The 14,810-nt window shown below is 39.6% G+C and overlaps 1 long non-coding RNA gene across 1 annotated transcript in view; it reads right to left on the reverse strand.

The window, feature by feature from the left end:
- Positions 1-13,169: 13,169 nt before the first annotated feature.
- The window catches only part of LOC105464823 (uncharacterized), a 249,822-nt gene continuing 248,181 nt past the window's right edge, over positions 13,170-14,810 (reverse strand). The window contains exon 5 of the long non-coding RNA XR_011611593.1: positions 13,170-13,537. This is a non-coding gene — a long non-coding RNA (uncharacterized lncRNA). The remainder of the gene's footprint in view (positions 13,538-14,810) is intronic.

A 14,810-nucleotide genomic window follows, 5' to 3' on the forward strand; every position in this document is an offset into this window, starting at 1 on the left:
TTGTTAATTTCTGTCTAGATAATATTCATAATGCTGAGAGTGGTGTGTTGGAGTCCCAAACCATTATTATATTGAAGTCTATCTTTTCCTATAGATCTTATAATATGTGCTTTATATAGCTCCATGCTCTGCTTTTGGGTGCATATGTGTTTAGAATTGTTATATTCTCTTGCTGAATTGACTCCTATATGACTATATAATGACCTTCTTATACTCTTACTACTATTTTTGACTTAAAGACTGTTTTATCCACTGCTAGGTATAGCTATTCTGCTCACTCTTGGTTTTCCTTTGTGTGGAATATCTCCTTTCACCCCTTTACTTTCACTCTATATGTGTCTTTAAAGGTGAGCTTTACTTTCTTGTAGGCAGCCTACAGTTGGGTCGTAACTTTTTTAAGCCTTTAGCCAGTCTATATCTTTTAAGTGGAAAGTTTAGTCCATTTACATTTAATATTATTATTAATATGTAAAGAATTATTCTTGTCATTACAGTAATTGATTTCTGATTGTTTTGTATATCATGTATTCCTTTATTTCTCTCTTACTGTTTATCATTGTGGTTTGGTGGTTTTCTATAGTGGTAACGTTTGAGTTATTTATCTTCTTTATATATGTGCTTGCTCTACTAGTGGGTTTTATACTTTCATGTGTTTTCATGATGATGGATATATTTATTTTGCTTCCAGGTACAGGGCTTTCTTAAGCATTTCTTGTAGGGCCAATCTAGTGGTGATAAATTCCCTCAGCTTCTGCTTGTTTAGGAAAGATTTTATATCTCCTTCATTTATGAAGGATAATTTTGCTTGATGTAGCAGCTTTGATTGAGAGTTTTTTTTTCTTTCAGCAGTTTGAATATATCATCACATTCTCTCCTAGCCTGTAAGGTTTCTGTTGAGAAATTTACTGTTACTATGATGGTGGTTCCTTCATAAGTGACTAGACGCTTTTCTCTTACTGTTGTTTGAATTCTCTGTTTGTCTTTGACTTTTGACAGTTTGTGTATAATATGCCATGGAGAAGACCTTTTTGAATTGTATCTGTTGGGGAACTTCTGAGCTTTTGCTATGTGGAAGTTTAAATCTCTTGTTATACTTGGGAAATTTAAGCTATTGTTTTGTTAAATAGATTTTCTATTTCTTTTGTTTTCTCTTCATCTTCTGGGATACTGAAAATTCAGATATTTGGTTGCTTTACAATGTCACCTGTATCCCATAGGCTTTGTTTATTCTTTTTTATTCTCTTTTTAAATGTTTGCATTTAAAAAGAGTATTACATCGCTAGAGTATTACAAAAGACCTGTCTTCAACTTCTGAAATTCTTTCTTCTTCTTGGTCTAATTTATTGTTGATGCTTTCTTTTGTATTTCATTCAATAAATTACTCAGTTTTATAATTTCTATTTTTTTTTTTGTTTTTATTTTACTTTAAGTTCTAGGATATATGTGCAGAATGTGCAGGTTTGTTACATAGGTATACATGTGTCATGGTGGTTTGCTGCACCTATCAACCTGTCACCTAGGTTTTAAGCCCCATGTGCATTAGCTATTTGTCCTGATGCTCTCCCTACCCTCAACCCCACCCTGCCTGACAGGCCCCGGTGTGTGTTGTTCCCCTCCCTTGTCCATGAGTTCTCATTGTTCAACTTCCATTTAACAATGAAAACATATTTGTTTTTCAGTTCCTGTGTTAGTTTGCTGTGGACAATAATTCATCCCTGATCTTACTCCTTTTTATGGCTACGTAGTATTCCGTGGTATAAATGTATCACTTTTTTTAATCCAGTCTATCATTGATGGGTATTTGGGTTGATTCTATGTCTTTGCTATTGTGAATAATGCTGCAATAAACATATGTGTGCATGTATCTTTACAATAGAATGATTAATGTATTTTTTGTTATATACCCAGTAAGGGGATTGCTGGGTCAAATGGTATTTCTGGTTCTAGATCCTTGAGGAATCGCCACACTGTCTTCCACAATGGTTGAACTAATTTACACTCCTACCAACAGTGTAAAAGAGTTCTTATTTCTCCACAGCCTCACCAGCATCTGTTGTTTCCTAACTTTAATAATCGGTATTCTGACTGGCGTGAGATGATGTATCATTGAGGTTTTGATTTACATTTCTCTAATGATCAGTGATGTTGAGCTTTTTAAAATATGTTTGTTGGCCACGTAAGTGTCTTCTTTTGAGAAGTACCTGTTCATGTCCTTTGCCCACTTTTTAATAGTTTTTTTTTCTGGTAAATTTGTTTAAGTATCTTGTAAATTCTGGATATTAGACCTTTGTCAGATGGGTAGATTGCAAAATTTTTCTCCCATTCTATAGGTTGTCTGTTTGCTCTGATGATAGTTTCTTTTGCTGTGCAGAACCTCTTTAGTTTCATTAGATCCAATTTGTCAATTTTAGTTTCTGTTGCAATTGCTTTTGGTGATTTAGTCATGAAGTCTTTGCCCATGCCTGTGTCCTGAATAGTATTGTCTAGGTTTTCTCCTAGGGTTTTTATGATTTTGAGTTTTACATTTAAGTCTTTACTCCATCTCGAGTTAATTTTTTATAAGGTGTAAGGAAGGGGTCCAATTTCAGTTTTCTGCATATGGCTAGCAAGTTTTCCAGCACCATTTATTAAATAGGGAGTCTTTTTCCTATTGCTTGTTTTTATCAGATTGTTGAAGATCAGATGGTTGTAGATGTGTGTTGTTATTTCTCAGGTCTCTATTCTGTTGCCTTGGTCTATATATCTGTTTTTGTACCAGTGCCACGCTGTCTTGGATACTGTAGCCTTGTAGTATAGTTTGAAGTCAGGTGGCATGATGCCTCCAGCTTTGTTCTTTGTGCTTAGGTTTGTCTTGGCTATACAGGCTCTTTTTTGGTTCCATATGAATTTTAAAGTAGTTTTTTTCCAATTTTGTGGAGAATGTCAATGGTAGCTTGATGAGAATAGCATTGAATCTATAAGTTACTTTGGGCAGTGTGTCCATTTTTATGATATTGATTCTTTCTACCCATGAGGATAGAATATTTTTCCATTTATTTGTATCCTCTCTTACTTCCTTGAGTAGTGGTTTGTAGTTCTTCTTGAAGGGGTTCTTCATGTTCCCTGTTAGCTGTATTTCTAGGTATTTTATTCTCTTTGTAGCAATTGTGAATGGGAGTTCATTTATGATTTGGCTTTCTGCTTGTCTATTATTGGTGTATAGGAATGTTTGATTTTTGCACATTGATTTTGTATCCTGAGATTTTGCTGAAGTTGCTTATTAGCTTAAAGAGCTTTTGGGCCGAGATGATGGGGTTTTTTAAATATAGGATCATGTCATCTGCAAATAGAGACAATTTGACTTCCTCTCTTCCTATTTGAATACCCTTTATTTGTTTCTCTTGCCTGATTGCCCTGGCTAGAATTTCCGATACTATGTTGAACAGGAGTGAGTTTCTTAATCTTGAGACCTAATTTGGTTGCACTATGTTCTCAGAGACTGTTTGTTATTATTTCAGTTCTTTTGTATTTGCTGAGGATTGTTTTAGTTCCAATTATGTGGTCAATTTTAGAGTAAGTGCTATGTGGCACTGAAAATCATGTATATTCCATTGTTTTGGGGTGGAGGGTTCTGTAAATATGTATTAGGTCCACTTGATTCAGAGCTGAGTTCAAGATCTGAATATCATTGTTAATTTTCTGTCTTGATGATCTGTCTAATATTGACAGTGGGGTGTTGAGGTCTCCCACTATTATTGTGTGGGAGTCCAAGTGTCTTTGTAAGTCTCTAAGAACTTGTTTTATTAATCTGGGTTCTTCTGTATTTGGTGCATATGTATTCAGGATAGTTAGCTGTTCTTGTTGAAGTGATCCTTCTACAATTATGTAATACCACTCATTGTGATTTTTTTATCTTTGTTGGTTTAAAGTCTGTTTTGTCAGAGACTAAAACTGCAATCCCTGCTTTATTCTGCTTTCCATTTGCTTGGTAAATTTTCCTCCATCCCTTTATTGTGAGCCTGTGCGTCTTTGCACATGAGATGGATCTTTTGAATACAGCACAACATGGGTCTTGACTCTTTATTTAATTTGCCTGTCTGTGTCTTTTAATTGGGGCATTTAGCCCATTTACATTTAAGGTTAATATTGTTATGTGTGAATTTGATCCTGTCATCATGATGCTAGCTGGTTATTTTGCACACTAATTGATGTAGTTTCTTCATAGTGTCATTGGTCTTTATATGTTGGTGTGTTTTTGCAGTGTCTGGTACTGGTTTTTCCTTTCCATGTTTAGTGTTTCCTTCAGGAGCTATTGCAAGGCAGGCCTGGTGGTGACAAATTCCTTTAGCATTTGCTTGTCTGAAAAGGATTTTACTTCTTCTTTGCTTATGAAGTTAGTTTGGACAGATATGAAATTCTGGGTTGAAAATTCTTTTCTTTAAGAATGTTGAATATTGTCCCCCACTTTTTTCTGGCTTGTATGGTTTCTGCTGAGAGATCTGCTGTTAAGTCTGATGGGCTTCCCTTTGTAGGTGACCTGACCTTTCTCTCTGGCTGCCCTTTACATTTTTTCCTTCATTTCAACCTTGGAAAATCTGATGATTGTGTGTCTTGGGGGTGAATTCTCCCCTGGAGTATCTTAGTGAGGTCTTCTGTATTTCCTTAATTTGAATGTTGGCCTGTCTGGCTAGGTTGGAAAAGTTCTCCTGGATAATATCCTGAGGTGTGTTTTCCAACTTGGTTTCATTCTACCTATCTCTTTTGGGTATTCCAGTTGGTTGTAGGTTCACTTTTTTTTTTACATTGTCCCATAGTTCTTGGAGGTTTTGTTCATTCCTTTACATTTTTTTTTTCTAATCTTGTCTGCTTGCCTTATTTTAGCAAGATAGTCTTCAATCTCTGATATTCTTTCTTCCACTTGATTGATTTGGCTATTAATACTTGTGTAAGGTTCACAAAGTTCTCGGGCTATTTTTTTCAGCTCCATTAGGTCATTTATGTTACTCTCTAAAATGGTTATTCTAGTTAGCAGCTCCTGTAACGTTTTATAATTGTTCTTACCTTCTTTACATTGGGTTAGAACACGCTTCTTTACCTCAGCGAAGTTTGTTATTACTCACCTTCTGAAGCCTCCTTCTGTCAATTCATCCATCTCATCCTCTGTCCAGTTCCATGCCCTTGCTGGAGAGGAGTTGTGATCATTTGGAGGAGAAGAAGCACTCTGACCTTTTGGGTTTCAGTCTTTTTTTGTGATTCTTTCTTATCTTCCTGAGTTTGTCTAGTTTCAGTCTTTGAGGCTGACCCTTGGATGAAGTTTTTGTGGGGACATTTTTTGTTGATGCTGTTGTTGATTTCTGATTTTTATTTTTTATTATTATTATTATTTTCAATGGTCAGGTCCCTCTTCTATAGGGCTGCTGCAGTTTTCTGAGAGTTCACTTCAGGTCCTGTTCATCTGGTTTGCTCCCGCGCCTGGAGATGTCACTCATGGAGGCTGGAGAACAGCAAAGAGGGATGCTTCCTTCGGGATCTCTAACCTTGAGGGGCTCTAACCTGATGCCAGTAGAAATGCTTCTGTATAAAGTGCCTGATGACCCCTGTTGTGGGGGTCTCACCCAGTTGGGTGGCACAAGAAGCAGAATGCACTTAACGAAGCACTTTGCCTATCCCTTGGTGGAAGGGGTGTGCTGCGCTGCAGAGAAACCCACTCGTCTATGATGCCCAGATTCCTCAGAGCTAGCAGGAGGAAAGACTAAGTCTGCTGGTCCACTGACATTATGGGCACCCCTCCCCCTAGGGTCTCAGGCCCAGGGAGATCAGAGTTCTGTCCCTGAGACCCTGGCTGGAGTTGTTAAAATTCCTGCAGGGAGACCCTGCCCAGTGAGGAGAAATGGATCAGGCTCCAGCCTGAAAAGGCAATCTAGCCATGGTCTGCTACAGCTGGTGTGCTGGGCTGTGGGGAATACCTCTTGGGAACAAGCCATCCAGTCTCCCTTGCTCCACCTGGGGAAATGTGTGGCCTGGAGCTATAGTAATGGCTGCTGGGCTTGCCACCGGTAGCTTAGTGTGTTAAGTAGCTAACAGGCACCTGTTGGCTGCCGCCCCTTCACCTAACGAGCTCAGAAGGCTTAGGCAGCAAGCAGCAGCAGTGGTGGTGGTGGCTGCCCCTCCCCTACCGGGGAACTCAGCAGGATTGGGCAGATTTTAGTTGAGTGGCTATTGAGAATCTATGTGGCTCCGTGGTTGGGACCCAAGGCCCCAGTGGTGTGAGCTTATGAGTGGGATCTTCCTATCCATTGGTTGCACAGTTCCGTGGAAAAAGCACAGTTTCTTAGGCTGGGTAGCACACTCACTCACCGCCTCCCTTGGCTGGGGGTGGGGGCTCCCCTGCCGCCTGTGGCTCTCAGGTGGGCGACAATACTACACTGCTCTTCCTTCCTCGCCGTGGGTCATACCAGCCACCTAGTCAGTCCTGTTGATGGAACCTGAATACCTCAGTCGTCAGTGCAGGATTTGTGCACTGTTTTGGCTCTTTGCAATGGGAGCCTCCGATCATTGCTGCTTCTAATTGGCCATCTTGGCCCTGCCTTTAAAAAAGCTCTATTTTTTTTTTTTTTATGATAGCTACCTGTTTGGCAAATTTATCATTTCATATCCTGCATTTTTAAATTATTTCTTTGTACAGTTTTTCTGTGTTCTCTTGTTTCTCACTGATATGGTTAGACTTTGTGTCCCCACCGAAATCTCATCTTGAATTTTAATCCCCCTAATTCCCACGTGTCAAGGGAAAGACCAGGTGGAGGTGATTGAATCATGAGGGCAGTTTCCCCATGCTGTTCTCATGATAAGGAGTGAGTTCTCACGAGATCTGATGGTTTTATAAGGGGCTCTTCCCCCTTCGCTCGGCACTTCTCCTTCCTGCCTCCTTGTGAGGAAAGGTGCCATGCTTCCCCTTCACCTTCCGCCATGATTGTAAGTTTCCTGAGGCCTCCCCAGCCATGCTGAACTGTGAGTCGATTAAACCTTTTTCCTTTATAAATTACCCAGTCTTGGGAAGTTCTTTACAGCAGTGTGAAAGCAGACTAATACACACACTGAGGATCTTCAATGTTGTTATTTTGAATTTGAATCTGTTGCTGGAGAATTATTTTGTTCCTTTGGAAGCGTCATATTTCCTTGCTTTTTAATGTTTCTTGTATCCTTACACTGATATATGCTCATATGGTGTATGAGTCACGTCTTTAGTATTCTTGAGTTTGCTTCCGTAAGGGAGGATTTTTTTTGAAGTTGTATCTATGATGTTGGTTGGGTGGGGTATTTTGGCTTTGCTTCTGGGTGTGTACAGTAGTGTAGTCTCTATATGATTTTTTCAGCGGTGAACAGCATCAATGGTGTCTGTGATTTCCTCAGTGAGTTGGGGTGCAGTTGTTGGTGGTGGCTGTGATGAAGCTTCACTGTGGATGGGAATGTCAGGTGGGGCACTCCTTAGGTCCCAGTGGTGCAGCAGTGGGCCAAGCATGCCTGTCTTGGGCCCTGTGGTGGCACACACTTGCATCAGTGTTAGTAGATTTAGGTAGGCCAATTTTGTACCTCTAGGCATTTTGCTCACATGCCAGTAGTGGCAGAGGTGGACTGGGCAGATGGGTGTGTCCGTAGACCCCTGGGAAGTGGGCATGAAATGGCTGATGATGGTAGCAATGGCAGGATGACCCTCTGGCTCCCAAGAAGTCTCTGCACTGGTTTTGGCATTGGCTCTGATAGGGCGGACAGGCCAGTCCCTAGGCTTGTAGGTGGTGCATGCAGGCAGGTGCCAGCTGTGGTGGTAAGGGCTAATTGGGTGGTCCTCACCTCAGGTACCCAGGAGAATCCTCATATGGCAACAGTTATGGATGGAGATTTGCAATCCCCAGGCCTTCAGATAGCAAGCTTGGCACTGGAAGTGGCAGAGATGGATCTGGTGGACCTGTCCTTAGGCCCTCTGGTGGTGTGTGCAGGTGCTGGCTGTGGTAGGCACAGATGGGGTTTCAGAACCACAGCAGAATGCTTGGGTGGGAGTAGCAGTAGCTGCACTGCAGCCCTGCTACTGGAAAAGGCACAGCTGTTGCCACTGGCAACAGCCACAGTCAGGCAGTTTGGGACCATGCGCTTTGACCCTAGGTGGTGGCAGGTGGGAATACCTGTCCTTAAGATGCCGGTAAATGCACAGTGGTTCTCCTGCCAGAGGCAGTGGGGCCACCACTAGGGGCTTGTGCTTTAACCCTAGTGGTGGCAGCAGCTGCAGGTGAGGGTTCCTGAGGCATGTAAAAATGCATGGTGGCTTCTCCACTGGTAGGGGCAGTGGGATTGCTGCCAACAGCTCACACTTTGGCCCTGGCAGCAGTAGCCAGCCATGGCAGTGACTGTGGACAAGGAATGTCTTGTGGAGACACAGGAGCTGTAGTTTCTCAGGGCAGGATGTAGTATGGTAGGGGCTGGGCTCTCAAAATGGCAATGTAGCTGCTTAGGACTCAGGGGATGTTTGGCACCAGAGTCAGCTCCTTCTTTGGACCAATGGCATTGCACTGCCACTAGGCAGCTCCCTATGTTCGTTTCAGGGCCTGCAAGGATAGAAGTCTCTTGTGCTAGCATAGCAGGAATGTGGTGGTAATGTAGTGGGAATGTGGACTGAGGTCTTTCCCTTATCCTTTCTCCACACTGGAGAGTCCTTCTAGGCTCCTAGCCAATCTTACCTGAGCTCGCCCCCTTCTTCTTTGGTTTAGGCATTTCCTGTTCTTTCTGTAATTAGCATGTTCTCTTTCAGATCGATTTGAAGCGTGATTACCTACTTGCTGTTTTTGCTTTGTGGAGGAGGCGAGCACCAAATGCCTCTAAGCAGCCATTTTGGTGCCCCTCCTGTATTTTGACATTTTAGTGTCTGTAGGATCTGTAGTGATATGTAGTGATATATAGTGTACCAATACATATATATATGTGTGTGTGCGTGTGTACTTTATATATATATGTGTGTGTGTATATACATATATAACATATATGTGTACTGGTTATATAATTTATATAAAAATATATATTTTATATATATAACCAGTACACATATATGTAAGAGAAAGAGAGGAGAGGCAGAATACTCTCATGAGTACTGCTCTCTCTATATATAATATATAATATGAGAGTGCTTCTTATAATATATATTAAGAGAAATACTGTCATATTATGAGAAGAAAGGCAGTCTTGCAAAGCCTCTCATTGTAAAATTTAATTTCTGGAAGCAGGCTGCAGGGGGAGGCTTATGAATAATGAGGAGAGAGAAAAAGGAAAATTTTGAAGGAAAAAAGGAGTAATTTTCCTGGGATTGAATGATAATTCAAAATGCAACCAATCAATAAAACAGATAAATCTGTATGAAAAGAAACTGCTGGCCAGAATACATATTATATATGTTGTAGTTTTGTTAGTAAAAAATGCTCACAGGGAAACTAACAGCAGAAAACTAGAGGTTTTTGAATCCCCCAAGAACTCGAAGAAACATCTGTTCCATGCATTGCAAGGCCAAATGTTAATAATGGTAATATGCTACAGAGAAATTTTTACTTCGTGTTTTGTGGTCTCCGGCCTGTAAGTTTATTTAGGTATATCACTACTTCCCCAACCTCACTCCCAACCTTAACTTAAAATATGTATATAATGCTGCAATGGTCACTGGCGCATGTAATAACATTGCAATAATATTTGATAAAATATCTTACAAAGTCCCCAAGAATAATCATTTGAACTCACTATTCTCTTGCTGTCTTCACTGACTTTCCCACAAAATAAAGGCCCTGTGCTTCCAACGCATATGACACTGGGAGAATAATAAAATGCGATCATTTGTTTTATTATACACTATTATAAAGAGACCCTTTAAAAAGAGACCCTTTATAATTCAGTGTGCTGTTAGGAAAAAAAAATAAGGTCATCTATTGTCTTACGATAGGTTGTGTGACTAAAAGGATGGAAGCTAATGATGCAGGTAATACAGTATGGACGATGATTTACCTCTGATTTTGTCCATTTGCTCTCTGGGAGCAATTGTTTGCTTGGCCTGAGGAAAGCAGCATAGATGCTCTCCCAGAGACTTCTTAGTTCATTCCTTTCAGCCTTTTGTGAGAATAAATAGCCCTCTTCAGGATTTCATATGAAGATAGCCCTCCTACAGGCTTGCTATCACACTCATCTCAGCAGAGAATTGCTACAGACAGATATGCTGCAGGCCACTCCTTTTCAGTGAGATAACTAGAATATGTGACCACCATTGGCCCAGGGATTTGGCAGAATTCTAGCAACAAAGAGGACGTCTCTCCAAGTCTCTTGTTTCTATTGCCACCTCTGCCTGAAGATGTTTTAGAAAAAGTGCCAGGGCTGGATGCTGTGACTCTCGCCTATAATCCCAGCACTTTGGGAGACTGAGGCAGGTGGATCACAAGATCAGAAGATCGAGACCATCGTGGCCAACATGGTGAAACCCTGTCTCCACTGAAAATACAAAAATTAGCTGGGCGTGGCGGCACGTGCCTGTAATCCCAGCTACTTGGGAGGCTGAGGCAGGAGAATCGCTTGAACCAGAGAGGTGGAGGTTGCGGTGAGGTGAGATCATGCGCCATTGCACTCCAGCCTGGCGACAGAGTGAGAACCCCATCTCAAAAAAAAAAAAAAAAAAAAAAAAACCAAGAAAGAAAAGAAAGAATGCCAGGCCCTAAGTATGACTGGCTGTCACCGTGCAGGGAATGATGAATGATGCCCTGCCAGAATATCTTTCAGTCTTCAGAAGGGTTCCTGAAAAGTATATCTTTGAGCATTCCATATCTGTGCCTTGGTTTTCAAATGAAAACTCTTGACAAACAACTGTTGACCTATCGCTTGTCTCAGCATATTTTTAACTTGGCTTTAGTGAACTCTGATTTCTGGTTAATGTATACCCAGTTCTGAGTCTTGTTCTAATACTGGATCTCTCTTTTTTTTTTTTTGAGACGGCGTCTCGCACTGTTACCCGGGCTGGAATGCAGAGACTGATCTTGGCTCACTCCAACCTCCACCTCCCGGGTCCAGGCAATTCTGCCTCAGCCTCCCGAGTAGTTGGGATTACAGGCACCCGCCACCATGTCTGGCTAATTTTTTATATTTTTAGTAGAGACGGGGTTTCACTGTGTTGGTCAGGCTGTTCTCGAACTCCTGACCTCATAATCCACCTGCCTCAGCCTCCCAAAGTGCTGAGATTACAGGTGTGAGGCACCGTGCCCGGCCCTAACACTGGATCTCTGTACCTAGAAGGTGTGAATGATATTATAGGGTATTCCTTGGCCTCTATGAGAACACTGGCTGATATTAGAGGTGAGAATAAGGCCTAGCTAAGATTTTCACTGGATAGAAGGTAACCCATCCACCAGTTCTTTAGCTGTGCCCTGTTCCCAGTTAGTTCAACTGCCCATCATGATGCCAATTTCTATTTTCAAAATGCACATTCATTTTAATGTCAATACCTTGGGGTAATGAGGGCCAAATAAAAATCTATTATCAGGTGCTTCAGTCTGTTAAGGCTAATATAACAAATTACCTTAGACTCACTGGCTTATAAACAACAAACATTTACTTCTCACAGTTTTCGAGGCTGGAAAGTCCAAGATAAAAGTGCCAGCAAATTTGCTGTCTGCTGAGGACCCAGGTTCTGGTTTAGAGATGGTAGCTTCTTACTGTGTCCTGATATGATGGAAAAGGACAAGAAACCTCTCTGGGATCCCTTTTATAACCTAGTCTATTCGGTCTCTGTAGTCACCTCCCAATGACCGTACCTCCTAATACTACCACATTGGTGATTAGTTTTCAACATATACATTTTGAGGGGACACAAGTATTCAGACCACAGCATTGAGTAACAGGTTATTAATGTTAAGCATTATTTGATAGTCAGCTGAGAGAAATATTGAAACATACGCCACTGATAACAGCATAAACAGGTTAGTTTGCGGAAGTTTGGAAGTGAGTAGAGGAAGCAGGTCTTCAATTATGTTGCTTTGTTTTGTTTCCCTTTATTAGACAGGCAGTCCCTTCTTCCCTTTCATTTCACTGCTAGCCAATTGCTCCCACAATCTTCATTTATAAAGGTTACTATGTTAAGAGCCAAAGTGAAATAATTATGAAATTAATAATACATTACTATTTTATTCTGAGGTCAAATTTATTTGAACATAGTCTAGTATCTTAATAAAGTGTGTCCATGAACTTCAGTGCAAATAGACATTTCCATGCAACATTTGATTTTCCAATTCTTTGTTTCCACATTGAGATTGCCTTCCTGTTTTCCCATTTAGTCTATTTTTTGTTTGTCATCCCTTGCCTTTTGTTGAATTCTTATGCACCCCTGTTTTGTGGGTATTGTCAGTTCCTCTGGCTTAGATTGTGTAAGTTTACTAATAATAGACAATATCTAGTTTGGAATAAGGCTAGAAATGCTGTTAGACGTGAAATGAAAGGCACTGTGGAAATTATGTCATCTCTCTCCTTGGAAAGCTTTCAACATACAGGACAGATGTGGGCTGGTTGACACAGTGTCATATTTATCAGAATAGATTCATGTTTTTGTGAGTGCTGAGCCTGCGTTTGTTTTCATGATTTTCTATTTGGTGGTTTAGTATATATTTTATTGATATTTTTACATGCAATCCTTTCCATAATTATACTTCTCAGGGAATATTAAATTCAACAAATTTTTATTGGTTTCTTACTTCTTGTCAGGCACTGTGGCAGGTACTATGGTTTCATGGGAACAACAAAGGTCTACTTTTTGCCTCCACCAAGTGTATGGTCTAGAAATAATTCATAATAATAACATTCACGTGGTATTTCATAGTTAACCAAATGCATTTATTTTTATCTTCTCATTTGATCCTCATTACACTGTGAGAGTAACAAGAGGGGGTAATAACATTCCCATTTCACAGAGGAGGAGAATGGCTTAGAGAGGTAAAGTTAGCTTCTCAGAGTCATGGCTAGTAAGAAACAGACTTAGGGCACTGAGTAGAATAAACTGTATTTTGAAATTGTCCTACAAAAGATAATAACCCTTAAATTCCAATAACAGCATGTGGCTAAAGACATTTGCTTTGTCATACCTCCAAATAAGTATTATTATCTTTTCGATTAAAGTGGTTTCTATCATCCATATTAAAAAAAAATAGATACAGTGAAAAGAATTGTTGTAAAGGCAAGTCATTTGACACTCTCCATCAAATATTACTGTTGTTTCTCAGTCACGTAGTTAAATCTTAAAAGCACTAATTTATATGTCAGACCAATAACATAGTCCAACAGAAGATCAATTTAAATGGACATTTATTCGTTGATTTTTATTTTTAAAGAGACACCAGTAGAATAAAAAACATTTTATAAAAGAAACAGTAATCTTTTTCTTTGCTCCTTCTAGTTCCTGCTGCAATTCTGTCTGGCTCTCTCATACTTAACACAAAGGCACATGAAAGTCAGAATACCTCTTTATCATCAGTTGCAAGTATTGCCTTTCTTCTTCCTTTTAAAAAAATAGACATGATTATTTTAATTAATAAATTCACATGTAGTTGATAAGATTTTTACATACCATCATCACTGCAGGTGATCAGCAAACATACGAAAAATATCCAGTACTTTAAAGGAGAAAGAGGTGCTAGAGCTTTTCAAATTATTTTTCTTACCTCTGTGCAGCATTTGACATTCTTAACCACTTTTCTCTTGAAGTTCTCTTCTTCCCCTAAATTCTACAACTCTGTATTGCGTAATTCTCTTCTTAGCTTCAATTCTCTGATTTTTTTCACTTTCCTCATGCTTTCAAAGGTAGTAATACCTTGAATTTCTATTTTTAGCCCCTTTCTGATGGATTTCATCTTCTGATATTATATCTACCTTCACGATTTCATCAGTCACTTAATATGAATAACTCCTTAAATTACATATTTAGTTTTGAATTATCTGTTAAATCCAGTTCACCAAAATATCTGCTGGATAGTATCATCTCACATACTATTACTGGTAATTTGGTATTTTAAAACTGAATATAGTTCATTTTACCCTCAAATTTATTTCACTTGGTGGGTGTTTATCTCCCTTTATTTCTATTGGCTATCCTCTTAATCCTCCCATCTGAAAACTCAGATTTCAACCTACTTTCCTCCTCCTCCCTGTGCCCCCTTATTTTTAAAGCTATAATATTAATTTCTAAGTCCTGCCAATTTCATTTGTAAATCATAATTCTCTGTTTGTTTTATTTGCATTGCCACCACCAAATGTTGTGTTATAACTGTTAGATATATTTTCTAAAACATACTTACCATCAATCTGACCATGAGCAAAAGTGTCAGTATCCCTTAATAAGTCAAAAATCTGACAGGCAAATCTGACTGTAATCTATGTAACCCTTCCTCACTTCTTCAGCCGATACCCCAGTTTAAGTTTTGTATTTTGTTTTAGGTGGACATTTTGTCCAATCTTGGTTCTATGGTTCTTCTACCCATGCCCTTTCCTCAAGACAGGACTCCTCCTCTCTTTCCAATCACGTAATAGGAACTACATGAATCTTTAACAGCTCATTTTGTTTCCTATATTCTGTGTAAGTCACCACTGATTATTCAGAATCTTTCTTGCTTCTATTTTTCTATGGTAAATCATTTGTCATTCTGCGTATAAAAACTTAAAAATTTATTTGTCTTTTAAATGTAAGTGTTTCCAATTTTCTCAACTGATTTACAAGCTGCTTATTATCAGGGATTATATCCTATCTCTTCTTGCAGCTGCTACAATAACTACTT

The sequence above is a fragment of the Macaca nemestrina genome, chromosome 13 (assembly GCF_043159975.1).
Source record: "Macaca nemestrina isolate mMacNem1 chromosome 13, mMacNem.hap1, whole genome shotgun sequence".
Classification (NCBI taxonomy): Eukaryota; Metazoa; Chordata; class Mammalia; order Primates; family Cercopithecidae; genus Macaca; species Macaca nemestrina.